Source organism: Trichechus manatus, unplaced genomic scaffold (genome assembly GCF_000243295.1).
Source record: "Trichechus manatus latirostris isolate Lorelei unplaced genomic scaffold, TriManLat1.0 scaffold00179, whole genome shotgun sequence".
Lineage (NCBI taxonomy): Eukaryota > Metazoa > Chordata > Mammalia > Sirenia > Trichechidae > Trichechus > Trichechus manatus.
Genome location: NW_004444115.1, coordinates 1,127,874 through 1,150,218, shown reverse-complemented (window position 1 = coordinate 1,150,218; position 22,345 = coordinate 1,127,874).

Sequence of the window (22,345 nt, the reverse complement as noted above, 5' to 3'; positions counted from 1 at the left end):
TGTTGGTGACGACAGAGCTGGGGCAGAGCCCGTGTCAACTGATGGACCACACTGCCAGGTCCTTGGGAGGCACTGGAGGAAGGGAAGGAGATCTACAGCAGGTAGACCCCCACCATGTACTGCAGGGTGCTTCCTCTCAGTTCTTTCACTCAACTTCATTTCATTTTCTCAAAGTATATCCCTCAGAAAATTGAGGCCTATAAAGGTTAAGCAATTTCCCAATGTCACCTGACAAGCAATTGGCAGAGCCAGGTATAAAGTGGGCCTGCCTGATCCAGAAGACCTCTGGTCCCACCACGCAGCCACCGCCTGAGAACGAGTCAGAGCAGATGCCTGTTCTAGAAGGCCTCTGGTCCCACCACCACACAACCATTGCCTGAGAACCAGTCAGAGCAGATACCTGCTCCAGAAGGCCTCTGGTCCCACCACCACACAGCCACTGCCTGAGAACCAGTCAGAGCAAATGTCCGCTCCTGAAGGCCTCTGGTCCCACCACCACACAGCCACCACCTGAGAACCAGTCAGCGCAGATGCAGAAGGAACTCTGGTCAGCATGGTGGGCCCACCCAGAGGCTGACGGTTGTGTGCGGCCTCCAAGCTGGCACTGCAGCACCACAGAGAAGGCCAGACCAGTGCCACCACTTACCAAAGACCATTTAGCAATACCCGTCAAAAATGTAAATACTCCCACTGTGAGCAACAGACCCTGAACATGTACTAGTAAAGTTCACCAAGGTAAATGTACGAGAATGAGAGCGTTGACTACAGCATTGCTTACAATAACAAAAAAACTAAGAGAAAAAAAGAAAAAAGAAACACCAGTTGTCCACCCACAGAGGTTTGATTGATTCAGGTCCAACCTGCAGATGGAATATCACCAGCTCTTAAAAATGGTGAGGGAGAGCCACTGGGTTGAACTACATGTAAATGTCCTTTTTCTACGAGGAGACTGTCAATTATCAGCAACTTCATATGGTTCAATCTATGTGTTGATATATGAGTAGGTAATAAAAACAAGGTATAAGTACTTTATAGTATGCCTTTTTTGTTTAAAAATATAGGAGATATAGACATATATATAAAGATAGAGATACTTTCTTTGGAGGTAATCACGTATATTAAAATGTTAACAAGTGGTTTCCTCCAGAAAGAGGGATTGGGGTGGGGAGTGGAGGGAGGAAATGTTCTATCATGATTGGCTTTTCTATATCCACAGATATCCATAGGTTGCATTTATTGCTTAGTTAAATGTCAACAGGGACTGTCTGGGGATCCTGAAATCCCACCTTCCCCCACAGTGAGGACCATTAGCAAAGACCAGCCACTGAGCTAAGTGGGAGGCAGGCATGCCAAGGTCCACCACTCAGGTGGCCAGGAAGTTAGATGGTAGGAGCTGATGGCAGCAGCTGCCCAGTTAAAGGGCAGCTGTCAGAGGTACTGGGTTTGGCAGTGCATGTCAAGGAAAGAGGCCTGTGAACCTCGATTTTCTAAGCCCTTTCACGTACCCTGATCCAGCCAGGGACGGCTCAGCCCCTCCCAGCAGCCCTGGGCTCCAGGAGGCCTCAAGAAGGATATATTCACTCTGATGAAAAGAACTCCAGCTCCATACAGGACTGCCTAGCTTGTGGGTAATGGGTCCCACAAAATGCCATGTAGCCCAAGAGATGTGTGTCTGTGAGAGATGCCTGTGATACTGTGTTCCTGCGTCATCCCCAGGGCTCCCTTCTCTTCTGCCCCAGGTCAGCCAGGGGTGATGATGTGAAGTCGTAATCCTCTGTCATGTCCTCCCCTGGGGCCACAAGGCTCAGTCACCCCACTGCTGAAGACCCCATGGTGTGTGACAGTGCAGAGCTGAGGCACGAGAGGGCTAGCTCCCTCAGTGCACAGCCCCCAGCCCTCCTGGAGAAGCCAGCAACGGCAGGGATGACCCCATGAAGAGCCTCTCCTCAGAAAATCTCTCTGTCCAGCAGGGCCTGTCATCGGCAATACCACAGGTATTGTTTTTATAAAACTGACCAAGTTTATTCCCTGACCCCGCCACACACTTGACACACACACACCTGGGTTCAGGTCCTTTATGGCTCCTCTGTACCTGTGTGCGAAGTTTTAACTCCCTGCTGGAGCAAGGCCTTGCCTTCCCCTTTAGCCTCATCTCAGGCACACTCTCTCAGACCTGGCTCAGGTGGCCGCCTGCAGCTTCCTTGACCTTGTCCTCCCCCAACTGAGTTAGCCTCTGTCCCTCCCCGCTCCTGGAGGACCCCGTTCACCCTCTGGGATACCATTCATGGCCCTGCATGGAAACGCTCTGTCTACACCTGTCCAGAGAATAGCTTTTCCAGTGCTGTGCCATCAGCCTATCTGAGACAGCTGGTAAGATATAGCCCTTGAGAACCCTCCTCCATGTGTAAATGCAGCCCTGAGAACCTCCTAATTTTACTGTTAATGCCAACTTCATTTCTTCACTTGGTATCCTCTTTACGACATCCCATTAGGAAAGCTGGGCTTCCTCAGGAGCTAGCTTGTTCTGACCTTGAGGGCATTTTAATCTTGGAACTGCTTTATTTTGCATTGACTACCAGGAAGCTCAGGAGTCCCTGGGTGGTGCACACAGTTAACGTACTTAGCTGCTAACTGAAAGGTTAGAGGTTCAAGTCCACGCTGAGGTGCCTCTGAAGAAAGGCCCGGTGACCTTCTTACAAAAAACCAACCACTGAAAATCCGATGGAGCCCTGTTCTACTCTGACACACATGGGTCGCCATGAGTTGGAATCGACCCGAAGGCAACTGGTTACCAGGAAGCTCAAAACAAATATGGAGGCAAATAGGTGGCAAATATATTGGAACTTTCCAATGTACATTTAGTTTACTAGCCTTTCCCCAGCTGCACTGTATTTTCCTGCCTTAATTTTGTCTGCACCCCAGTTCCTAGTTCATTTTGTTTTTGATCCTGTTGTGTTAAAGTTATCTTGTAAGCTGCCTTGAGCTACTCTCTTTTGTTTAGTTTTTGAAGAAGGCAGGTGACAGATGAATAGATGAATACATATAGATGGGCATGTCTGTCTGTCCCACTGGCTCTAGCTACTTTTCATACCCTGAGTGCTAGCACCACCTCTACAACAGAGTAGGGGCTCAGGCAGGCACTGTGCTGAGAGTTTTCTAACAGTAGCTCGTTGATTTAATCTGTCCAACACCTGCAAGGTGAGCGGTGTGGCTCCAGTTGGCCAGTGAGGAAGCTGTTAGAATTTGAACCCACACTAGTTTGACTCTGAAACCCATGCTTATTCCACTTCACCTCTCTCCTTAGCCTGACACGGAAGACCCTCTAGCACTGCACTGTCTGATATACTAGCCACGGCCACACATGACTATTTTAATTAAAATTAAAAATTCACCAGCCACACTTCAAGTGCTCAGTAGCTGCACGTGGCTAGTGGCTGTTGTATTGGATGGCACAAAAGAGAACATTTCTATCATCACAGAAGGTTCTAGAGCATCTCCTACCCATCCTCTACACCTGCCCTCAGTTCCTGCCCCGCACCAACAGTGGTCAAGCTGAACTTGTACTTTCCTCCCTCTGTATCTTTGTGGATGCGCCCCCACAGCCTGGACATCCTGCTGTGCTCCACCGCCATCAAGCCATCCTTTCTTCACAGCCTACTCAAGAGTTGCTGGATTAGAAAACTTGACTCATTCCAGCATTCCTGCTGCTGCTGACTACCCCATTTGTTCACTCAACATGCATTTGCTAAGTGCCTACGCTCTGCCACGCCCTGGGTGGGTGCAGAGGACAGAGGAGCGTCTGAGGAGCCCCAGCCCAGGCCCTCAAGGAGCTCAGAAACCATGATTGACTGTGCAACTGTGGGCAAGTCACTTCACCCTCCTTGATTTCAATGTCTTCTTTTGTGAAAGGCACAGCAGTTCCTGCTCGTCCTCCCTAAGTGGCTTGTTACCAGGGCTGAGTGAGAATATGGAAGCTAGAGCTATTGTGAAGCAGGTAAAACAGGAAGTTATGTGAGGCACACATGTTCCTGCCACGTCACCTCCAAGTGACACAGCCCAGCTCTCTGCTAGGAGCTGCGGATGTCAGGGCCCAAGACATATACACACAGGGAGACCATCCTCTGCGACGTCACTTGAGCACCAGCCGCAAGGGCACCCGCACAGGTCTGGGGGAACAGGGAGGAAGTGCCGTTGGACTGAATGGTTCTTTACAAAAGTGTGCTGGGGGAAGGGCTACTCCACTCTGAAAGATCCCCACACTGGCGATCAAAGGCCAAAGAAAGAGTTTTGGTTTTCTTAGAGCTAAAATCCTAAACAGAATTCAGGGGTTTTATGGGTTAGAAACCATTCAAGACCAGAGATACAATATGGAGCCTGAGGCTGGGCCTGGTCACGGGAACCACCTCGCCTGACTTAGGACCAGAGCTCTACACTCAGAGGTTGTATGGTCTTGGGCAGTCTCTTCTGACCTCCCGGCTGTGTCTCCTCAGTGGTGGTTTCCCTCTCCTCAGTCATTACCTTCCCCCAACAACCAAGCACAAGTGTACTGCCTTGGCTCTGAGCCCAGGCCTTTCAGAGGTGACCACAATTGTTCAAGAGAGATGGCGTGAGCAAGTCAAGGAGTACGGGTTTTGGAGTCAGTCTTGGCTCTGCTTGTCCCTGTGCCCACGTTACCTTCCCTGGCCCTTCATTTCCTCTCCCACAGGGGTGCAGAGAGGGCCAGCGAGTGGCACACACGGTGCGCAGCACAGCTGGTGTCCGGCAGGTGCCCTGACACCGGTAGCTGGGTACCCTGGATGCCCTAAAGGCCCTGACAGCTCCTCCAGCTATGGAAGAAGGCTGCCAGCCTCAGGGCATCTCGGGTACCTGCCCTTTCCCTCTGCCAGGAAAACAGCTTCTCCTCCCACCTCCTCATCTCCCAGGGTTGGGCCCTGCAAGCCAGGTGACTGAGTCCCAGGTGCTGGGCTTCCTGGTTTCCAGGATCCTGAAGGGAATCTGCAGCTCTCTACAGCCCCAGGCCTTTCCCATCGTGTTTCCAGGTGAGCCCTTCAGCCTTTCCCAGGTCTGCAACTCCCAACCTGGTTCCTGCCTAGCCACCATCCTCCTGAACAGGGCCATCTACTCACACCCTCCCAGCAGTCAGCACGCAGGCTGTGTGGGCTTCCTTACCTTGTCAGGACAGAGGCCTTGCCAACTCCTTTCCCCTCTGCCCCAGGCACGGGAAAGAGCAGGGGAAGCAGGCAGTGCAGCGGCTTCAGTGTGCCAGGAGTAAGGGAGGGGAAGGGCTCAGGAGGAAATGGCCGAGCACTTGGCCCATGTAATTTATTGCAGGACTTTGTCCTCAGGCTCCTGGTGCATCCACTCCCACACCCCTCTGCAGCCCCAACATAGAGCCCCACTGCAATCTGATCTTTAACCCTGTCTTCTTCAGCAGGGAGCAGATATTCTTGCTCCTGGAGACCGTTAAGGGTACACTTGCCAGATCCGGTGGTGACAATGAGTTCATCACCCAGAGAGCTCAGTATCTTCCCAGGTGCCATGGGGACACCAAGGAAGTCTATGGCAGGGGCCTTGCTCCTGAGCACCCCATGCTCTAATCGGGGACATATACACAGGAAACGCCTGGGGCAGCTCAGTAGACTGTAAAACAGAGAGGCAGCAGGATTCCCAGTGGGGACCCTGAGAGCAGAGAAGGGTCGGGCCAGGCCTGGGACATGTATAGAGGAGGGATTTAGGGCTATGAGGCAAACACAGACCCTTCTAAAGGAAAGGGCATCAGAGCAGTGTGCTCTGGAGTGGCTGGACCGGAGGGGACTTCCAAGTGAGCGGGAAGGATGAGAGGGACCCGTTTATGAGTGGTTTTGAAGTCAGGTGGAAAATGGTCCATTGAAGATACCTGCTCAGCCACAGCCCTTTCTTTGGGTGAAGAGGGGCCTCGGTAGTCCTTAGAGCTGACCCATCCAGAGCCAGTCAGATTCCTCCCCTTTCCCAGGACTTGGAAGGGACACAGGAACAGCATAATCTTTTAGACAGCACTGAGGCCAAGGCGAGACTGGTGACCTCGACTGCAGGCATGCTTTGGGGAGCAGGAACCAAGCGCTGGAGGGAGAGAGAAGAGTAGGTGAGCCCAAGTGGCCCCAGACAGAGGCTTTCTGTACTTCCAGTGGGTGAACTGCACGGAGTCCCCAGGTTCCTTACACTAAGTACTCCTTTGTCAACCTTGCTCGGAGGGGTATCTGTTTCTCGCACCCAAACAGCTCAGGATAAAGACAGGGAGGCAAGTTGGAAGCCGACTTAGTGAAGGACCACGTGAAGGAAGCTGTGGGCACTGAGCTTTCAGGCAGTCCCTCCACCCCCTACTCCCCTAAGCACTGTGCCCCAAGTTCTACCCCTGCTCTAACCAGCCTCCTGCCCCCTAAAATCTTATCCAGTTTCTGGGAGTTGCTCTTTGGCCTTCCCACTGCATGTCGCGTCACTGGTATAGAAGCACACCGTTTTGCCTGCTTGTGGCAGTGCCCAGAAATGCAAGCCCCTTACACAGGACCCACTTGGCACCAGGTAGGGCCTCAATGGCCCTCTTCCACCACCACCCCTCCACTCCTCATGCAAGAAAATAGTGGGACAGAATATCTGTGTGGAACAGAACCATGTTAAAGCTGTCCTTATCCAGAATCACTCTTAAGCAAAATGTGATCGAAATACATTTTAGATATACACAAACTTGTCTCCTGCTTTTTTTTTTTTTTTTACATTCAACATTATATCATAAGCACTTTCTTACGCTCTCTCAATTTTTTACCACCAGGTAATCCCTCACACAAGGGCCCCATCACTCACGTACCCACCCTCTGTGGCTGAGCATCAGGAGGCACACCATCTTTTACTGTCATCCGCAGCACTGCAGTGGGCAAATCTGTGCTCACAGCTTTGTCTGTGTTATGTCATTACAAGAAGACCCCAGAGGGAACACACCAAAACAAGGGATATAGACATTTTGTAAGGGTCTTGGTACGTGTGGTTAATAACCTTTCTTGTGGCGTGCCAAGTCCTCCCTCCCAGCAAAAGGTATACAGCGGGTACAGAGAGGGACACCTTGAGGGACAGTTTCCTTGGAGCCCCAGGCTTTCCATAGCTAAGGTACCTCCAGCCCTGGAAATCAGAAAGAGCAGCTGCTGGCAGGCACTGCAAGCTCTTCTGCCCACTGGTGCCCATACTTGGCTCTCCCCCATTCGAATGCCACTTCCACAATCCTCCTCAAGATGCCAAAGTTCTGCTCACTTTTAAAGATAAGTCATTGAGCTGAGCCAAAATGCACCCGTTGGACCACCTGTGGTTCAATCCACTCCTGTCCAGTGATCATCAAGCATCATCATAGGAACCACAACAGAGCACAACTAAAAAAAAAAAAAAAAACTGTTGCTGTGGAGTCAATTCCTACTCAGTGACCCTACAGGACAGAGTAGAACTCTCTCGTAGTGTTTTGAAGGAGTGGCTGGTGGATTCGAACTGCCGACCTTTTGGTTAGCAGCCTGAGCTCTTAACCACTGTGCCACCAGCTTAGTGAGCATTTTATTTCAGCTCTACCAGCATATCATAAAGCACCCTGAAGTTGCTTGCTTCTGGTGGCCCTAATCTGTCCATTTAGCCTAGAGCAGCTAAGTTATCTATTAAAGCTATAAAATAGCATGAATGTCAGCGCTGACCCCTGTGGCTGAACTGATCTTCCGAGAATTTTAGAATTCTCCATCTCAAAGAGAATAAGTACTTAACGAGTGCTTTCTGTGTACTGGGCTCTGCATGTGTTCTCATTCAACCCTTATAAAGACCCTACAAATGAGGGGTGCTTATCCTCACTTTATAGTAAGGAAGTTAATAAACTTGCTTTGTTCACAGCTATTAATGACGGAGGTAAGAGTCAATCCAGGTCTGCCTGACTCCAAAGCCAGTGCTCATTCCACTACATGACACCACACCAACCTTCAGCTAATCTGGACCCCACCCAAGATGGTTATTGTTGTTGCTGTTGTTAGGTACCACTGAGTTGGCTCCAATTCACAGTGATTTTATGTGTAACCCAACAAAACGTTGCCCGGTCCTCCACCATCCTCAAAATTGTTGCTATGTTTGAGTCCATTGTTGCAATCCATCTCATTGAGGGTCCCTCTTTTTTGCTGACCCTCTATTCTTCCAAGGATGATGTCTTCTCCCGCGACTGCTCTTTCCTGTCTATGTGTCCAAAGTAAGTGAGACAAAGTCTCACTAACCTCGCTTCTAAGAAGCATTCTGGCTGTACTTCCTCCAAGACAGATTTGTTCATTCTTATGGCAGTCCATGGTATATTCACTATTCTTCGCCAAAACTACAATTCAAATGTGTCAATTCTTCTTTGGGCCTCCTTTTCCATTGTCCAGCTTTTGCATGCATATGAGGCGATTCAAAACACTGTGGCTTGGGTCATAAAGTGACATGTTTGCTTTTTAAGATATTAAAGAGAACTTTTGTTGCAATTTTGCCCAGTGCAATATGTCATTTGATTTCTTGACCGCTGCTTCCATGGGCGTTGATTGTTGATCCAAGTAAAATGAAATCCTTGACAACTTCAGTTTCTTCACCCGTCATCATAATGTTGTTTATGGGCCCAGTTGTGCGGAAATTTCATTTTCTTCACGTTCAGGTGTAATCTGTACTGAAGACTTTTACCTTCATCAGTAAGTGCTTCAAATCATCTTGATTTTTGGCAAGCAAGGTTGTATCATCTGTATATTGCAGGTTGTTAAGGAGTTTTCCTCCAATCCTGATGCCACATTCTTCTTCATATAGTCCAGCTTCTCAGATTATTTTTTCAGCATACAGGTTGAATTAGTAAGGTGAAAGACCACAACCCAGCCACACACCTTTTCCAATTTTAAACCATGCAGTGTCCCCTTGTTCTATTTGAACAACTGCTTCTTGATCTATGTACAGGTTCTGCATGAGCACAATTAAGTGTTCTGGAATTCCCACTCTTTGTAATGTTATCCATAGTTTCTTAGGATCCACACAGTCAAATGCCTTTAATACATCCTCTTTTTAAGAGATTTTCAGAGATGTTTTCCCAAATAGCTTGCCCTAGCTCAGGGTCTGAAGGGTCTTTACTCTTCCATTTCCTTGGCCTCCAAGGAGGTGCTAGGGCATAAGAATATCTGGGAAGAAGTAGGACTTAAATGTTCCCTGGAAATATGGCTATGCACAGTACAAGACTGTATGTCATGGGCTACTTCTATCTGGGTCATTCAGGGTTTCTCAGCCTTGGCACTATTGACTTTCTGGGCAGAGTAGTTTTTTAGTCAGAGGCGAAGAGGTTACCATCTGTGGCCTACCCAATGGATGCCAGGAGCACTCCCCCAACGGTGACAATCAAAAATATCTCCAAAAGAGACTGGAACACTTATACACTGTTGGTGGGAATGTAAAATAGTACATCCACTTTGGAAATTGATTTGGTGCTTCCTTAAAAAGCTAGAAATAGAAGTACCATACGATCCAGCTCTCTCGCTCCTTGGAATATATCCTAGAGAAATAAGAGCCGTCACACAAATACATATATGCACACCCATGTTCATTGCAGCACTGTTCACAATAGCAAAAAGATGGAAACAACCTAGGTGCACATCAACGGATGAATGGATAAACAAATTATGGTATATCCACACAGTGCAATACTACGCAACGATGAAGAACAACAATGAAGCCATGAAACATTTTATAACTTGGAGGAATCTGGAGGACATTATGCTGAGTGAATTTAGTCCGTTACAGAAGGATAAATATTGTATAAGACCACTATTATAAGAATTCAAGAAAAGTTTTAAACACAGAAGAAAACATTCTTTGATGGTTACGAGGGTGGGGAGGGAGGGTGAGTGTTATTTACTAACTAGATAGTAGATAAGAATTATCTTAGATGAAGGGAAGGACAGCACACACTACAGGGGAAGTCAGCGCAACTGGACTAAACCAAAGCTAAGAAGTTTCCTGAATACAATCAAACACTTTGAGGGACAGAGTAGCAGGGGTAGACGTCTGGGGACCATGCTTTCAGGGGACATCTAGGTCAATTGGCATAACAAAGCTTATTAAGAAACTGTTCTGCATCCTACTTTGGTGAGTGGCGTCTGGGGTCTTAAAAGCTTGCAAGCGGCTATCTAAGATGCATCAATTGGTCCCAACCACCTGGAGTAAAGGAGAATGAAGAACACCAAAGACACAAGGAAAGCATTAGCCCAAGAGACAGAAAGGGCCACATAAACCAGAAACTTCATCAGCCTGAGACCAGAAGAACTAGATGGTACCCAGCTACCACCAATGACCGCCCTGACAGGAAACACCACAGTGAGTCCCTGACGGAGCAGGAGAAAGGTGGGGTGCAGAACTCAAATTCTAGTAAGAAGACCAGACTTAATGGTCTGACTGAGACTGGAGAAACCCTGGAAAGCATGGCCCCTGGATTCTCTATCAGCCCAGAACTAAAACAATTTCTGAGGCCAACTCCTCAGACAGGGATTGGACTGGACTGTGGGACATAAAGTGATACTCATGAGGAATGTGCCTCTTAGCCCAAGTAGACACAAGAGACTAAATGGGCAGCTTCTGTCCAGAGGTGAGATGGGAAGGCAGAGAGTGTTAGGAGCTGGTTGAATGGCCATGGGGAATCAGGGGTGGAAAGTAGGAGTGTGCTGTCACAGTATGGGGAGAGCAATCAGGGTCACATAATAACGTATGTATAAATTTTTGTATAGGAGACTAACTTGAAATGTAAACTTCATTTAAACTACAACAATTAAAAAAAAAAAACAACTCCAAATATTGCCAGATGTCCTCTGGGGGACGAAATCACCACCATTTGAGAAACATTTGCGTAGTTCATGGGCCCAGGTACAACTGAGGCTGGGAGAAAGAGGAGGCCAGCGAGGGTCAGAATGGAATGTCCCCCTGGAAGAGGTGACTCTGGCGCTTGGCCTCTTTAAATGGCCCAGAAGGCGGACACAGGGAGGAACTATTGCACTGGTGCTTCCTAGAGGATCTTGGCTCCCACATGCCAAGGAAATGACTGTGTCATCAGGCAGCCTGGGGACCTCTTCCTCCCTCGATTGCATTCCTAGGCTGGGTGGAATACGGATCCAAAGTCCTGATGGGCCAGGGAGGCATCCTCAGTCTCAGTCTGGAGGAGATGCATTTCTGATAGTGCTTTATTGCCATAAAAGCCTTGCTTTCTCAGCTCCAGAGAGCTGTGTGCAATCTAGTGAATAAATCTCAGTCTTGGGCCCTGGAATTTAAACCTAGGACATTGGTTACAAAACTTGAGGCCTCTGCCCCATGACCAAGGTCAATGGCATCCTGGTGACTAATCTGATTGCCCTAGGAAGATTGAGGTAGTGGGAGAAGAAAGCAAAACTTGGTCATCTGTCAACTCAATAAACTAGGTAAATGATGATAATGATACTTTGCCTAGCTCCTGAAAGAAGTTGAGGGTGAGAGGCCCAGGTCCACTGCTAAGAGCTTCATTTCTGGGAAAAGAGGCATCAGGATGGAATGCAACCTGTGGTAGAGACTGCTCTGCACTCACCAATATCAGTTTCCCTTTCCTTCTGTCCCCCAGCTGGAATCCTCTTCCCAGCCCCCTCATGGTTAGGAGAGGCCCTGGAAAAGAGGGTAAGTTTGACGTTACACTTCCAGACCGGGCCCACTAAACCCTCCTGCAAGACTCCCTTCCCCCATCTGCTGGTGGGAAGCAGAGGGTCCAGCAGGGGATTCTAGTGGCACAGTGGTTAAGAGCTTGGCTGCTAACCAAATGGTTGGCAATTCAAATCCACCAGCCTCTCCTTGGAAACCCTATGGGGCAGTTCTATTCTGTCCTATAGGGTTGCTATGAGTTGGAATCAACTTGATGGCAACGGGTTTGGATTTTGTTTTCAGGGGATGGTGAAGAGCCCTGGTGGCACAATGGTTAAGCTCTCGGCTGCTAAACAAAGGGTCAATGGTTTGAACCCACCAGCCATTCTGCAGGACAAAGACATGGCAGTCTGCTTCCATAAAGATTTACAGTCTTGGAAACCCTACGTGGCAGTTCTATTCTGTCCTACAGAGTCACTATGTGTCGGAATCGACTCTTTGGTTTTTCGTTTTTAGGGGGTGGGGGGGCCACAAATGGAGAGAGCCTGGGTCTTGAATAACTTCAGGGAGAAGAAAGCCGCTTCCACCTCCGCCACTGACCCCACTGCTGACTGGACTTTACAAGAATAAGAATCAAACTTTTTTTTTTAATTCCCCGTTCTCCCCTCCCACCAGCCCCTGGTAACCACTAATCCGCTTTCTTCTCAATGAATTTGCCTATTCTAGGTATTTCATATTAATGGGATCATACAATATGTGCCCTTTTGTGTCTGACTTATTTCACTGAGCACTATGTTTTCAAATGATGTACCACATTTGGCTTATCTATTCATCTGTTGGTGGACACTTGGGTTGTGTCCACCTTTTGGCAATTGTGAATAATGTTGCAATAAACATTTCTGAATATGTCAGAAATAAACTTACCTTGTGTTAAGCCCCATATATTTGTTGTTGTTGCCATAATAATTAACCCACCATGAATAATACGTGACCACTCTCCCATCCAAATCTACCTTCATCCTTCAAATGCCAGCGCAAACATCCCTCCCCCAGGACGTCTTCCCGACTGCTACAGTTCACTCTAACCTCTCCCTCCTTTGAATTTCTATGGCATTTGTTACCCAAATCACAGTATTCACCTCTTAAAATGTATTTTTCTTCCAGAGTAGGACTTTCTGATGGATTTTAAGCAACTCAAGACAGTAATCATTATGTCACATCGGTTTGTACCTTCACAGTGCCCAAAGTAATGATGATGACTAACGTATAGATCATGTCCCAGGAACCAGTATTTATATACGTTAACTTAATTATTATATTTATTTTTATTATATAAATATATAATAATTTATAAATATATAATCCTCATAATAACTCTGAGATTGAGATAAATATTATCATTATCCCCAACAGTCCATGAAAACTCACCGCTTCTTCCAATTTGTTTTCAAAACAACTTATTTTATTTCTGCATAATCTGTAAAATGACAAATGTAATGTAATGTAAAATGTTAATATTAGGGGACATTACAACCCTACTGTCACATCTCCTAAATCTACTCTTAATCTTCCCAGCTGTTAAGCTCCCCATGAAACCCAGCCCAAAGAATATACTGTCTTGAAATACAACTGTCAGAGCCAACAGGATGGCCAGGCTCTCAAGTTGATCTGTGGAGGACTTCCTTCATCAAATGGTTGGAGGTTCAAGTCCACCCAGAGGCACCTCAAAAGGAAGGCCTGGTGATCTACTTCCAAAAATCAGCCAGAACACAGTTCTACTCTGACACATATGGGGTCACCATGAGTCACAGTCAACTCAAAAGTAACTGGTTTATAGTAGAACACCTATAAAATGTCACTTTAACCAAGTGATCAGGTTTAATTTAACATCACAGTGATGTCATGCTGATGTGATGTGATAAGAATGGCATATCACTTTTGTGGTATTCCTCCCCAAAAACCTGTAACCCTAATCTAATAATGAGAAAAACATCAGGCACACCCAAATTGAGGGATATTCTACAAAATACCTGACCAGTACTCCACAAAACTTTCAAGGTCATAAAAAACAAACAAACAAAAAAAAAAAACGGATAATCTGAGAAACTATCACAGACCAGAGAAGACTAAGGAGATGCAATGACCAAATGCAGTGTGGGACCCTAGGTGGGACCCTGGGACGGAAAAAGGGCATTAACAGAAAAACTACTGAAATCCAAATGAAGTCTAGAGTTTTGGTAATAGGGTGTATCAGTGTTGGTTTCTCAGTTTTGGCAAATGTAATATAATCACAAACGGTCATGTAGAATATTAACATTAGGGGAAGCTGGGTGAGGGACTTATGGGAACTCTGCACTGTCTTTACAAATTTTCTTGTGAATCTAAAATTATTCAAAAATAAAAATATAGTAACAAAGAATCCTTTTGTAATTTTAATAATGATCCCACCATACACACATAAGTGTGCAGTGAAGCTGAGGTTTTCTCAGGATGGGACACACATCTACAGTTGCTGCATAAGAGAGATGACAGAGCCAAAGACAACATCAATGCTCAGGTTGTCAGGGGCTCAGAATGTGACCACACAGGCAGGTGACCCAGGCAGCTTCCACATCAGGTGCAACTGACGACTGACATATCCAAGGGTTTCCAAACTATGGGCTGTAACCTATTAGACGGCTATGAAGTTAATTTGCTATGACACAAACAAGTAAAATAAAATGGAATAGAAAATATCACATAAGGCACGTTAAAAAAAAAAGCCTCCTTCCCACTTTTTTCTTCCCAGTTGTCACTGTCCCTTCCCCCAAAAGACAACTAATGCTTTTTTCTTATACAATTTTCAGATTTTCTTAAGGCAGTTACAAGCAACAGCAAATATATATTTGCATTTCACTTTTTTTCCCACTTATTACAGCTTAGAAATCTTTGCATGGCAGTACATAAAGAGCTTCATCATTTTTTTTTTGTTTTAGCTATATACCATTCCATTGTATGGATTTATCATAATTCTATGATCAGTTCTGTTTGGACATTTAGGTTATTTCCAGTCTTTTGCTATTACAAATAATGCTGTCATGATTAATGCTGCAGATACCTCATTTTGCACTTGGTTGAGTTTATCTGTAATATACATTTTCCGCCACCACTTGTCTGTCAGTTTGTTGTACTGTGGTGGCTTGTGTGTTGCTGTGATGCTGGAAGCTATGCCACCGGTATTTCAAATATCCGCAGTGTCACCCACGGTGGACAGGTTTCATTGAAGCTTCCAGACTAAGACAGACTGGCAACCTACTTCTAAAAAAATTGGCCAGTGAAAACCTTATAGATAGCAGTGGAACATTTTCTGAGATAGTGCTGGAAGATAAGCCCCTCAGGTTGGAAGGCACTCAGAATATGGTTGCAAGTCACTCAAAATATGACTGAGGAAGAGCTGCCTCCTCAACTAGAGTTGACCTTAATGACGTAGATGGAGTCAAGCTTTCGGGACCTTCATTTGCTGATGTGGCACAACTCAAAATGAGAAGAAACAATTGCAAACATCCATTAATAACTGGAATGTGGAATGTATGAAGTATGAATCTAGGAAAATTGGAAGTCATCAAAAATGAAATGGAACACATAAGCATCAATATCCTAGGCATTAGTGAGCTGAAATGGACTGGTATTGGCCATTTTGAATTGGACAAACATATGGTTTACTATGCTGGGAATGACAAATTGAGGAGGAACGCCGTCACATTAATTGTCAAAAAGAACATTTGAAGATCTATCCTAAAATACAACACTGCAGGTGATAGAATACAATCCATACACCTACAAGGAAGACCAGTTAATACGACTATTATTCAAATTTATGCACCAACCACCAATGCCAAAGACGAAGAAAATAAAGATTTTTACGAACTTTTGCAGTCTGAAATTGATCAAACATGCAATCAAGGTGCATTGATAATTACTGGTGATTGGAATTCGAAAGTTGGAAACAAAGAAGAGATCAATAGTCAGAAAACATGGCCTTGGTGATAGAAACAAGGCCAGAGATGGCATGATAGAATTTTGCGAGACCAACGACTTATTCACTGCGAAAACTTTTTTCAACAACATAAATGGCACCTATAGAAATGGACCTTGCCAGATGGAATACACAAGACTACATTTGTGGAAAGAGACGATGGAGAAGCTCAATATCATCAGCCAGAGCAAGGCTGGGGCCGATTGCAGAACAGAACATCAATTGCTTATGTGCAAGTTCAAGTTGAAGCTGAAGAAAACTAAAACAAATCCACGAGAGCCAAAGTATGACCCTGAATATATCCCACCTGATTTAGAGACCATCTCAAAAACAGATTTGACACATTGAACACTAATGACCGAAGACCAGACGAGTTGTCGGATGACATCAAGGACATCATACATGAAGAAACCAAATGGTCATTAAAAAGACAGAAAAGAAAAAAAAAGACCAAAATGGATTTCAGAAGAGACTTTGAAACTTGCTCTTGAACATAGAGTAGCTAAAGCAAAAGAAAGAAATGATGAAGTAAAAGAGCTGAACAGAAGATTTCAAGGGGTGGCTCCAGAAGACAAAGTAAAGTATTATAACGAAATGTGCAAAGACCTAGAGCTAGAAAACCAAAAGGGAAGAACACATTTGGTATTTCTCAAGCTGAAAGAACTGAATAAAAAAAAATCAAGCCTCAAGTTGCAATATTGAAGGATTCCATGTGCAAAAAATTGAACAACACAGGAAGCAGGAGTAGACAGACAGGGAGCTGCCAGAAATTCAGGCCGGATTCAGAATATAGAAGGAATATACACAGTCACTGAACCAAAAAGAATTGGTCGACGTTCAACCGTTTTAGGAGGTAGCATATGACCAAGAACTGACAGTATTGAAGGAAGAAGTCCAAGCTGCACTGAAGACATTGGTGAAAAACAAGGCTCCAGGAATTGACAGAATACTGAAAAAAAAAAAAAAAAAAAAACCCACTGCTGTTGAGTCAATTCCAACTCATAGTGACCCTATAGGACAGAGTAGAACTGGCCTATAGAGTCTCCAAGGAGCGGCTGGTGGATTTGAACTGCCTTTTGGTTAGCAGCCAAGCTTTTAACCACAGCACCACCAGGGATCCTGACAGAATACCAATTGAGATATTTCAACAAACTGATGCAATGCTAGAAGTGCTCACTCATTTATGCCAAGAAATTTGGAAGGCAGCTACCTGGCCAACTGACTAGAAGAGATCTATATTTGTGCCTATTCCAAAGAAAGATGATTCAACAGAATGTGGAAATTATTGAACAATAACACTAATACCATATGCAAGTAAAATTATGCTGAAGATAATTCAAAAACGGTTGCAACAGTACATAGGGAGCTGCCAGAAATTCAAGCCAGATTCAGAAGTGGATGTGAAACAAGGGATATCATGGCTGATGTCAGATGGATCCTGTCGAAAAGCAGAGGATACCAGAAAGATATTTACCTGTGTTTTATTGACTATGCAAAGGCATTCGACTGCGGATCGTAACAAATTATGGATAACATTGTGAAGAATGGAAATTCCAGAACACTTAATTGTGCTCATGCGGAAGCTGTCCATAGACCAAGAAGCAGTTATTTGAACAGAACAAGAGGATCCCGCGTGGTTTAACATCAGGAAAGGTGTGTGTCAGGGTTATAACCATTCACCATACCTATTCAATCTGTATGCTGAGCAAATAATCCAAGAAGCTGGACTATATAAAGAAGAAAGGGGCATCAGGATTGGAGGAAGACTCATTAACAATCTGCGTTATGCAGAATGTGCATCCTTGCTTGCTGAAAGTAAAGAGGACTTAAAGCACTTACTGATGAAGATCAAAGACTACAGCCTTCAGCATGGATTACACCTCAACATAAAGAAAACAAAAATCCTCACAACTGAACCAATAAGCAACATCGTGATAAACAAAGAAAAGACTGAAGTTGTCAAGGCTTTCATTTTACTTGGATCTACAATCAACGTCCATGAAAGCAGCAGTCAAGAAATCAAATGACATATTGCATTGGGCAAATCTGCCGCAAAAGACCTCTTTAAAGTGTTAAAAAGCAAAGATGTCACTTTGAGGACTAAGGTGCACCAGACCCAAGCCATGATATTTTCAATCATCTCGTATGCATACGAAAGCTGGACAATGAATAAGGAAGACCAAAGAAGAATTGATGCCTTTGAATTGTGGTGTTGGAGAAAAGTATTGAATATGCCATGCACTGCTGGAAGAATGAACAGATCTGTCTTGAAGAAATACAGCTGGAATGCTCCTTGGAAGCAAAGATGATAAGACTTCGTCCCAAGTACTTTGGACATGTCATCAGGAGGGACGAGTCCCTGGAGAAGGACATCATGCTTGGTAAAGTAGAGGGTCAGTGAAAAACAGGAAGATCCCTGATGAGATGGATTGACAAAATGGCTGCAACAATGGGCTCAGACGTAGAAATGATTGTGATAATGGTAGAAGACCAGGCAATGTTTTGTTCTGTTTACATGAAGTCACTATGAGCGGAACCGACTCAGTGACACCTAACAACATAACACACATTTTCTGAAGTAGAATTGCTGGGCCAAAGGGCACAGGCATTTGTAATTTTTTATAGATATTTCCAAATTGCTTTCTGTAGAGGGCTATACTCTGACCAGCAACTTGTGAGTGGGCCCCTTTTTCCATAGCCTTGCCAATGGAATGTTGGCAGATTTTTACAGTATGAGAAGCAAAAAAGAGTATCACAATGTGATTTTCATTTGCTTTTCTATATTTTTAGGGTGAACTTATTTTCATGTACTTTGCAGCCGTTAATATTTTCTCTTCTGTGAACTGCCATATCCCTTGCCCATTTTTCTACTGAGTTGTCACCTTTTTCTTATTGATTTCTGTTGTTGCTGTAGTTAAGTGGCGTCAAATCAGCTCTGACTCATTGTAACCTTATGTATAACATCTTCATGATCATCGGTATGTTTGAGTCCACTGTTGCAGCTATTGTGTCAATCCATTTCATTGAAGGCTTCCCTCGTTATTGGTGACCCTCTATCAAACATGATATTCTTTTCTAAAGGTTGGTCCTTCCTGATGATGTTCAAAGCAAGCAAGCTGAAGTCTCACCATCCTCACTTCTAAGGAGCATTCTAGTTGTATTTCTTCTAAAAAGGATTTGTTCATTCTTCTGGTAGTCCACGGTAGTTCAGTATTCTTCATCAACACCACAGTGATTTCTAGGGGCTTATTAAAGATTACCCCTTGGTCTATAATATGAGTTGGAAATATTTTCCCTAGCTCTCCTAGTCACTTATATTTTGACTTTGTCAGCGGTGTTTTGTTTTTGTTTTGCCACACTTAAGTTTTTACTTTTATATAGTCAAAATTTTTAATCTTTTTTTTTTTTATGGCTTCTGATTTTTGCATCATTTCTCTCCCACATTTATTAAGGAATTCTTAGGCTGAGTTTTTGCTTGTTTGCTGTTTTGGTTGTTCACATAAATGAAGTTATACTATTTACAATATTCTACGTCTCTGCTTTTTTTCACTTAAGTGGTGTTAATGGCTGTCTGATGTGCCATAGCGCTAATGTTCAGTAATTTATTATCCACCGTTAGAAGCAGCCCTGGTGGACCAAATCTTGCATGTGTCCTAGTGAGTTGTGAGGTCGGGATGTGTGAGAAACACGACACAGACAAGGAAGCAGGCTTAGACTGTGCTTGTTTTGTTTCTTTACTGGCAGAGCCCCCTAGTGGCTGAAGCACAAGGAGATTCAGACTTAGAGACCTGGCTTTTCTGGCATAGGAAGTGAAGCTAGTGGCCTTGATATCTTCAGATTGAGATGTGGGGAAACTAAGGCTCCTAGAAGGTTGGTGACTTGCCCCAGCTCATCAAGCACAAGCCCAGAACCTAAGCCTCCAAGCCCCCAGGGTGCAGCTTGGACAGTGCCGGGCTATTCCTTATGTTATGTGACTTCTCAGTCCCCAAGATGTTCAGCAAGTCACAGTGTCTCAAGACGCTGGCTGAAGAAATATTACCTTTACCTAGAGAAGTCAACAGTCAAGGTAGAAAGAGTTCTGGGCTGCTGCAAGTGTCTCTCCTCTTCCCTCCTTTCTCTGTCCTTAGTAGCCTCTCTTCTGAGTGCTCCCATCACCACAATGGTCCAACTGTGTTGAGGTAGGGTGTGGGGAGGGGCAAGGCGGCAGTCCTCAAAATGCAAGGCAGCCAAGACTCTGAAGGCAGATCTGTGCTGCTCCGGAATTTCTCTATCAACTGGCAACCAACTGGTGGAAAAAGACCCTCGAAGTTGTTTGCATTGACAAGCCCACTGTTTTGTTTTGTTTGTTTTTTAATAATATTTTATTGTATTTTCAGTAGGTTTACACAGCAGTTTAGGTTCCCATTTAACAATTTCTACACAAGTTGTTCAGTGACATTGGTTACATCCTTCACTATACATGAACTTTCTAATTATTTCTGTTCTGATAATCTACCATTGAAAAAAATTAGGTCCCCAAGCTTTGCTCCTATATTTTCTTCCAAGGACTTTATGGTTTTAGATTTAACATTTAGGTCTTTGATCCATTTTGAATTAGTTTTTGTGTATGGCGTGAGGTATGGAAACAGTTTCATTTTTCTGCATTTGGAAATCCAGTTTTGCCCAGCACCATTTGTTGAAGAGATTGTTCCTTTCCTCATTGAATGGATTTTGCACCTTTGTCTAAAATCAGTTGGCCATAGATATTTGGATTTATTTCTGGATTTGTGATTCTATTCCATTGTTTTATGAGTCTGTCATCAGTACCAGGCGGTTTTGATTACTTAACTATGTAATATGTTTTGAAGTCAGGAAATCTGAGGCCTCCTACTTTGTTCTTCTTCAAAATTGCTTTGGCTATTCAGGGTCTCTTGTCTTTTCATATAAAACTGAGAGTTAGTTTTTCCATTTCTGTAAAGAATGCCATTGGAATTTTGATTGGGATTGCGTTGTATATGCAGATTGCTTTGGGTAGTATTGACATTTTGACTATATTAAGTCTTCTAATCCATGAGCATGGGATGTCTTTCCATCTATTTAGGTCTTCTTTAGTCTCTTTCAGTAGTGTTTTATAATTTTCATTGTATAAGTCTTTCACATCCCTGGTTACATTTATTCCTAGATATTTTATTCTCTGAGATGCTATTGTAAATGGAGTTGTTTTCTTAACCTCGTTTTCAGACTTCTCATTGCTAGTGTATAGAAACCCAACTGATTTTTGTATGTTGACCTTGTATCCTGCAATTTCTCTATTCCTCTATTAGTTCTCGAAGCTTTTTAGTATCTTCTTCGGGATTTTCTATATATAGGATCATGTCTTCTGCAAATAGGGATAGTTTTACCTGATAATGGCAGTTTTAACTAAGGCCCTATGCTTCTTTCCGAAGGCTTTTCCTGTCTCACTAACTAAATTGTTGGCTTCATGGGTGTAAAGACTAGATCTGAGGCTTTTCTTTTTGCAGCCTTCTAGGGCTCAGCACATTGTTGCATGCCCAGTCCACTTCTATCTCTCCATTCTCCAAGCCTCCAGGACAGTTAGAGTCTTCATACTAAAATTCAGGAATTATCCTCTCATAATTGCATTGTTTAGCCCAATAATTTTCTTGGCTGTTGGTCTTGTTTCTCTGGTGAAACTAACAAGGTCTTTATAGGCAGATTTGCACTGGGTTCCCCTCCACTGAACTTTCTGGACATCTGCCCTACTCACCCTGCAATCTCATTCACTCTCATTACAACACATTCTTAGATTCTATCAAATAGAGGGAAGTGAATGTTTTAATTTTGTACCTTCGGTTCCAGGCATGTGTTCTTTGGGTTCTCATGACAGCCTGAAAAGATACTAGTCTCACAGCTGAAGGGGTAGAGTTTATATTTCAAACTCTGATTCCACTGCAAAGGGGGAGGGATACTCTTGATTTCTCTTACAAGAAAATATGAATTTTCAGAAGGAAGCCAACCCTCTCTTCCTTCCTTTCTCATGTCCTTTTCAGCAGCCTAGAACCAGGTTCTGCCAGCATATTCCAACTGGCTAACAAAAGTTCATGTATCTGTAGATTATCAAAGCTGGATAATCTACATATTTTAGATATTATGACTTAACTAAGGGCCTTCTGAGAATTTATGGCAGAGCTGGCATCAGAGAATCCACATCTCTTAACTCCAAGGCTCCAGTACACCACATGAGTCCTTACAGCAGGATAGGCATGCCCAGAAATCCAGTCCAAAATCTGTGCTTTGCCAACCAACAGAGGCTCTATTTCCACAAGTCTGCACCATGAGTCACAATGGTCTGATTCGCATCCCATCATAGGGATGGCACAGAACCTAGCAGCAGTTTGTTCTGTTGTGCATGGGGTCCTCATGAGCGGGGTTGGGGGTGGGGGGCGGGCTACTAAATGGCAATTAACAACAATACCTGGGGGATCTTTGCTCAAACCTGGATGGGTCCTTCTCTAATTAAAAAGCAAGAAGTTCTCCTTGTCACACTCCATCCAACCACTGCAAAGTACACATTCTTTTCCAATGCACATGGAACGTTCTTCAGAATAGACCACATCTTAGGCCACACAGCAATCCTCAACAAGATCCAAAACACTGAGATAATTCAAAGTATCTTCTCTGACCACAATGCCATCAAGG